Source organism: Oryzias latipes, chromosome 21 (assembly GCF_053564925.1).
Source record: "Oryzias latipes strain Hd-rR chromosome 21, Olatipes_Hd-rR_3.1".
Lineage (NCBI taxonomy): Eukaryota > Metazoa > Chordata > Actinopteri > Beloniformes > Adrianichthyidae > Oryzias > Oryzias latipes.
The window spans coordinates 13,027,733-13,034,450 of NC_136257.1; the positions used below are offsets into that span (position 1 = coordinate 13,027,733).

The window sequence follows — 6,718 nt, forward strand, 5'->3', positions numbered from 1 at the left end:
AAGGAGGAGCCGTTATAACGTAAGGCTGACTGTCCCTCTGGGAAGGCTACATGGGGTAGCCTACATTAGAGACACTAGAAGAGACCGCAGCAGAAATCCAACTGACCTGATCCCTTTAGAAGGCTTTTGAGCAAATGACATGGTGAGCTGTTTTTGGTCTAGACGGGGTTGTGGGGAGCAGGTATTAGGTATTAGGGTGATAGTTCTCTGGCTCGACTCGCGCCTCCAGCCGTCCCCAAACTCATCTGGATGAGGCCCAACTGCTGGACTATTCAAACATGTAGTCGAGTAGTCGTAGAGTTAGATAAGCTAATTCTTCTCTAAGAGTCCTGTTACATTGCTTGTCTGTACTGGGTGAGGATTCCTCCTTCATGTTGACATCCTTGAGGTTTCTTCTTTTTTCAGGAATCCAGTATTTTTAGGAGTTTTTCATTTCCCTGAAGGAGAGTCTAAGGGCAGGGATGCCCAGTTTAGTTTAGTCTGTTTAGTTTAGAATCTACCTATTTAATTCTATGACTTCATGTTCGTTATGATTTCATGTTTACTGAAGCCCATTGAGATGACTATTGTAATATAGGGCTATACAAATAAAATTGAATTGAATTGAATTGGTAGTTGAGGCTAAAATGACCCAAGGAAAAAATAATAAAGTCTCAAATTTGAAGGTAACCAGCCTTTGCATGAGGTTTTGCTCTTTTGAACCTGTTTTGGAAAATTCTAAGGCAGAAAGGCCAGCAGAAAATTCTGACTGTAAAATGGGATCTGGATACAGTAAGATGAGTTGTTCTCTCCATAGTAATTTTGAAGGCCGCGGAATTTCAAGCCACTTTGAAGATTTTTAGTCAGGGTTCAGACCACACCACAGCACTGAAACTGCACTAGTTAGAGTCTCTGTTGACCTATTATTGGCCTCAGAAAAGGGACTACTCTCTATTCTTGCCTGTTTGACCTCAGTGCAGCCTTTGACACTATACCACAGTATTTTACTCCTAAGTTTAGAGCATGACATAGGAATCAGAGGATCTGCCCTCCAGTGGTTTGAATCCTATTTATCCGATAGGTACCAGTTTGTTAATTTAAATCGATAGTCCTCTCATTGCACTCAAGTTAGCTATGGAGTTCCACAGGGCTCAGTTTTAGGACCTATCCTGTTTATGATTTGCATGCTACCCTTAGGAAACATAATCAGGAAACACAGCATTAATTTTCACTGTTGTGCAGATGATACGCAGTTGTAATTATCCATTAAACCTGACCAGAATGATCAAATTGTAGGTCCTAAAAACCTCAGAGATACTCTGATCAGATTGTCTCCCTGGATGGCCTCCAATTCCTCAGTTAGAAACCTAGGGGTTTTATTTGACCACAATTTATCATTTAAGGCTAACATATCACAGGTGTGTAAAACTGCATTTTTCCCCCTGCATAATATAGCTGAGACCAGAAATATACTTTCTAAGTGATGCTGAAAAACTCATCCATGCGTTTGTTACATCTGAGATGGATTACTGTAACTCTTTGTTAGCAGCATGTCCTAAAAGTTCCTTAAGAAGTCTCCAGCTTGTTCAGAATGCAGCAGCACGATTGTTAGCAGGAACTAGCAGAAGGGATCAAATCACGTCTGTGTTAGTTTCACTTCACTGGCTCCCAGTTGAATGTAGAATTAAGATCAACATCCTCCTGCCAACCTATAGCCTTACATGGTGGACCCCACCCTATATCAAAGACCTCATATTGCCTTTCCATCCAAACAGAACACTTTGCTCACAAAATGCAGGAGTAGTTGTGGTTCCTAGAATTTGTAAAAGCACAGTTGGAGGTAGAGTCTTTAGCCACCCAGCCCCTGCTTTATGGAATAAGCTCCCAGGGCATGTAAGAGAGGCCGATACAGTTTCTACATTCAAAGTTAGGCTTAAAACATTCCTTTTTGGACATTGCCAGACTAGTTAGTAATCAGAGAATATTTAACTTACTGTTAATATGTTGTGATCTCCAAAATTATGGTCAGAAACCACTTTGAAGACATCATGCAGCATTTATGCTTTGATGACAAGGGCACGCGCATGGAACGAGTTGGGACTGACAGGTTTCCTGCAATCTCCAATGTTTGGGGGTCTTCCAACTGCATCAAATCTTTCAACCCAGGCAAGATTCGCCGGGAGCTTCCTGAATCAGTAAAAAAGCTCGCAGAGGTACATGCGGGAGCTGAGAAGGCGAAAAGGACAACTGTATTTGGTGACAAGCTCCCACACCTGGCAAAGGGAAAAGGGCAATGTGCCAGGTGAATGGTCAGTGCAAGAACAATCACGCCAGAGTGCGCTTTGTTGATTGTTACAAGTATGCCTGTGGCACATGCAGAAAGGAGATTGTGTGGCAGTGCCAAGGATGTGCAGACACTGTAGTGGGTTGAAGTTGTCACTTTGACCACATCATTTCTATAATTGTACATGTCAGTATTATGTCTTTAAAGAAGTGTCTTTTGTGCATGAACAATAAATCTCAGCCACAAAAGAAAAACCAAACTGTGGTGACCTCTTACTAGAAGTGACAGAAGTGAGGGGAAATAATGAAAAACTTCCGCAGCCACTTGGCTTGTCCTTTTTGCATGCCAAAAGAACAGCCTAATGGCTGTGCTGTTTATGTGCAAACTATGTAGAGGGCTGCTCTTTGGGCATGCATATTTTAACTAATCCAGCCACTTAGCTGTCCCCTGGCCATTGCAGGTAGAAAAACCAAATGGCTGCTCTACAGAAGTTCTAGTGTTATACCATGACTAAGACCAAAGACCTTTCTAAGGACAACAGAAAGAAGATTGCAGACCTGAACAAAATCGGGATGAACCAATTTACAATAAGAAAGCAGCTTGGTGAGAAGAGATCAACTGTTGGAGCAATTATTAGAAAATAAAAACAAGATCATTAAGAATCTCCCTCCACCTGGAGCTCCACGAAAGATATGACCTGGTGGGGTACAAATGATCTTGAGAAATTGAAGAAAACAGACCAGAACTACACAGGAAGGATTGGTCAACAACCTGAACAGAGCAAGGAGGTTACTATGGTAACACACGGCGTTGTCATGGATTATTTCCTCCAGTGCTCCTAAGCAGGGCCGGCCCTGGTCTTCTGGGGGCCCTAAGCGAAATTTAATTTGTGGGCCCTCTAACTGGTCAGCAGCACCAAAAAACGCAACTGTTGTTGTAATATAAATGAGATATCTCTATTAATACATTTGTGAATTATGGTTGCTGCCAAATAATTGAATACAGTATATTGCCTGGATGTTGGATGCACATTAAGTGGTGCCAAACAAATTTTAAATGCAAAGAAAAAAAAATCAATGACAAATGTATATAGATATATAGATATATATTTTTTAATGTATTATTAGGCAGTCAACAAATGACATTCACAAAACTCCAACTTATTAAAAACAGCAACTTAATAGCAAATCAAATGACAATAAAACAATCCAACATAAAGAAAACAACAGCTCAATGAGGGGGAGTTTGGAAAGTCAGAGTCATTATTAGTCTGAAAAGGACCTCTTTGCACCAAATCCATTCTTACTGGATCAGAGAGTGTGGTTAGACATTCAGCTGGACCAACTGGATTTGAGGTAGGTGGAATTTTGGATCCAGTCGGCTCCTCTTCCATATACGCCTCTCTTGGAGCCCCTGGAACATAAAAGACAGAACTTCAATAAAAGCAAACAGTGAAAAGTCAAACAGTCAAATGTTTCCCCTTTCAACAGTAGATGTGGTGACAGCAGTTTCTTCTGCAGCTAAAAAACAAGAATTATTATTATACAATAATCAATGATAAAGCTAATAAAATATCTTTAGCAGAATACTAATAATACTTTAGTGGCTCATTTAAAATCTGTGTGCAGGTTTTTCACAATTTCATGATCTTTTGATATATTTATGAGAGATTTATTGTTTGATTGTATATTTGCATAAGGTCATATTTCATTAATTTAATTATGAACAGTTTGGAGCTCCATACTCTTCAGCTGCTGTTTATGAAAAAAAGGGTTTATGCAGACACTGTTTTTTTTATTACTTTACATGCTTTTAAAATTACCTGAGATGAAATCTTCAGTGAAGTCAGGAACATCTTGGGATGTGGACGCTGCACCACCTCCAATACTTTTGATGCTTTTTGAGAGCAGAAGAAACTGTCGGCTGAGACGGAACTGTGCAAAACATCATCATTATGTAGAATCAAAACTGCAAAATACAAATAAGAAATAAATGTACCTACTTATAAATAATAAAACGTGAACACTAATTTGAGAATAAGTGGAAATATAAGCCTTTTATACACTTCTTTTTGTATTATTTTGTATGTTCATAATTTTAAAATTAGTACATTTATTTTGTTTGTCATTTATAGATGAGAACCTTTATTTCCTATGTATTTGGTAGTTTTTATTCTCCATATTTCATGCCAATGCAAGATTTATGACACACTAATTGTTGTAAAACTCAGACTACCTGACTACCTGTCTATAACAGATAAACAGCAGTTTTTATGCTGTAATAAACCGGAGAATGCAGAACGCACTAAATATGTGTTAGCAAAACAATGAAACAAAACGATAACGTGAGTTAAAACATTTTTCAGCCACCATATAGTTGTCATTATTTACTTTTCTTTACTTTCCGCCGTTTTAGAAGGTCATGTCCAACCTCATCTTGGAAACTTGGGTATCAAAATTATTTTCGAGTTTTCCATGGGAAATTACGACAAAGGGGGTCGTTTATGTGCAAACTTCACCTCAGATCGCTTCGTATTTTACGTAAATTGCGCAGCTGCACAGAAATGCTGGATAATGTAAAAATAAAGCCCCAACATCCTCCAAACTTACCTTGTGATTGATGTTGAAGTTCTTTATCTTTTTTTAGCTCCTGGTGGTGGATAAAGTCTCTGAGGCATGACGTTTTCTTGTTGTCGCTTTGATCAGCGTGACAAAATGTGCTGTTTTTTTTTCTTTCCCCCAACTTTATTGAAACAAAATGCGCTCGTAAATGCACACCGTGCCAGACTCAGATGCAATTATGTTGACCAATCGTTGCTAAATGGTGTAACGTCATTATTTGGGTTGCCAAATTGGTTCATGTGTGCTGACAGGGGGGATCATTAAAGTGCAGGCAACTTTCTTTTGCACAACATTCAGAGCACACGTTGGTAAGGAAGTTCTATGAAATGGGTTGCCAGATTTGGGTATTTTTTAATTTAATTTTTGTCGCCACTTCGGGGCCCTGCTGGTGACGGGGGCCCTACGCGGCTGCGTAATTCGCGTATAGGGAGGGCCGGCCATGCTCCTAAGGTCGCGCTGCGTAACCCTTGTGCTATCCTAGGAACTTTAACTTTGGAAGTTGGGTCATCTAGACCCACTAGACAGTGCTCTGAACCTTTTTTCTTCAATGATTTGTGATTTTCACTGGTGTCCATGGATTACATGAAATCTTTCCACCTTTATCCATCTCTATCATGGTAGGGAGAACATGTCAATGTAAGGGTGGGGTCATCTAAGATAGCACAATGGTTACACCAGCACATTTCCAGACCCGTCTGAAGTTCTCCAGAAACCATTTGGATGATCTAGAGGAGGATTGGGCGCAGTGGCAGTTCTACACTTACTTACTCCCCAGGCGAGTATGTTTTTGTGTTGATGTTGTCTCTTCTAGTCCTCTTGTTGCATTTGGCGCTCTGTTCCATTACTCCACTGCTGCTGCTGCACTTCTGCTGCGTATGTAACGAGGTTTCGGTACTCCTTCAACCCCCCCCGTCAACAACATCCTGCTCATTCACTTGCTACACCTGTGAACGCACTGAGGAAGAGGAGGGTTGTGTCTTCATTCACTAAGCAGAAGCAGTGAATACAGAGGCAGAAAAAAGAAGTGAATTACATTTTTTTGTGTAGTACATTCATTCATTCATCTTCTTCCGTTTATCCCTTTCGGGGTCTTGGGGCTGCCGGAGCCTATCCTGGCCATTTATGGGCGAAGGTAGGGGACACACTAGACAGGTCGCCAGTCTGTCACAGGGTAGTGTAGTGCAAAGTATGAAAAATATTTATATGAAATAAAAGCCGTTTCATTCACAGCCGTCCCATCACAGTTTTGTTTAGTCTGCCTTTCTTGTTCCTGTAGCCATAAAATCAGGAGATTTGTTTAAATAAAATTGAGATGAAAATGTATTATATTTAACAAAACCAAATAAGATATTTTTTCATGTTTAAGTAAAATGTAAATAAATTTCCGTTATCAGGTTTGTAAATTTGTCCCATATTTTGTCAGTGTACTTACATGTCCAAAAAAAATGAATCAACGTTTCCTCAAACTGGAAACAGAAAGCACAATTTTTAGTAATATCCTTTCTTAACCTTTGCCTATACTGATTTGTTGGATAAAACCTATAAATGATTTTGAATGAAGCCTCTTTTACCTCTTTCACTTTGTTGTTATAAGATATTTGTTTGGAAGAAGCCAAACCTTTTCCCAAAAAATTGAACCATGAAGTGAAGTCCAGAAAGTAATGGCTGGGGATTCCATTCTGAGCTCCTGCTGAAACAGTCTTCGGACGGCTTTGTTTTGGTTTCTCAAAATTGAGAAGCAGAGTTTTCCGACAGCAGTTTCCGTCACGTGAAGTTGTAGGTTGTTAGGTTAAGGCAGGGTTCGGCAACCTTTTTTACTCAAAGAGCCATTTCG

General features: G+C 39.8%; 1 long non-coding RNA gene across 1 annotated transcript; it reads right to left on the reverse strand.

Annotated features, from left to right (window-relative positions):
• Positions 1 to 3,359: 3,359 nt before the first annotated feature.
• Positions 3,360 to 5,483, reverse strand: LOC111946798 (uncharacterized). Its single transcript, XR_013652983.1, has 2 exons — positions 4,086 to 5,483; positions 3,360 to 3,676 (listed from the first exon to the last, which is right to left on the reverse strand). It is a non-coding gene; the product is annotated as an uncharacterized LOC111946798 (long non-coding RNA).
• Between the last annotated feature and the right edge of the window lie 1,235 nt (positions 5,484 to 6,718).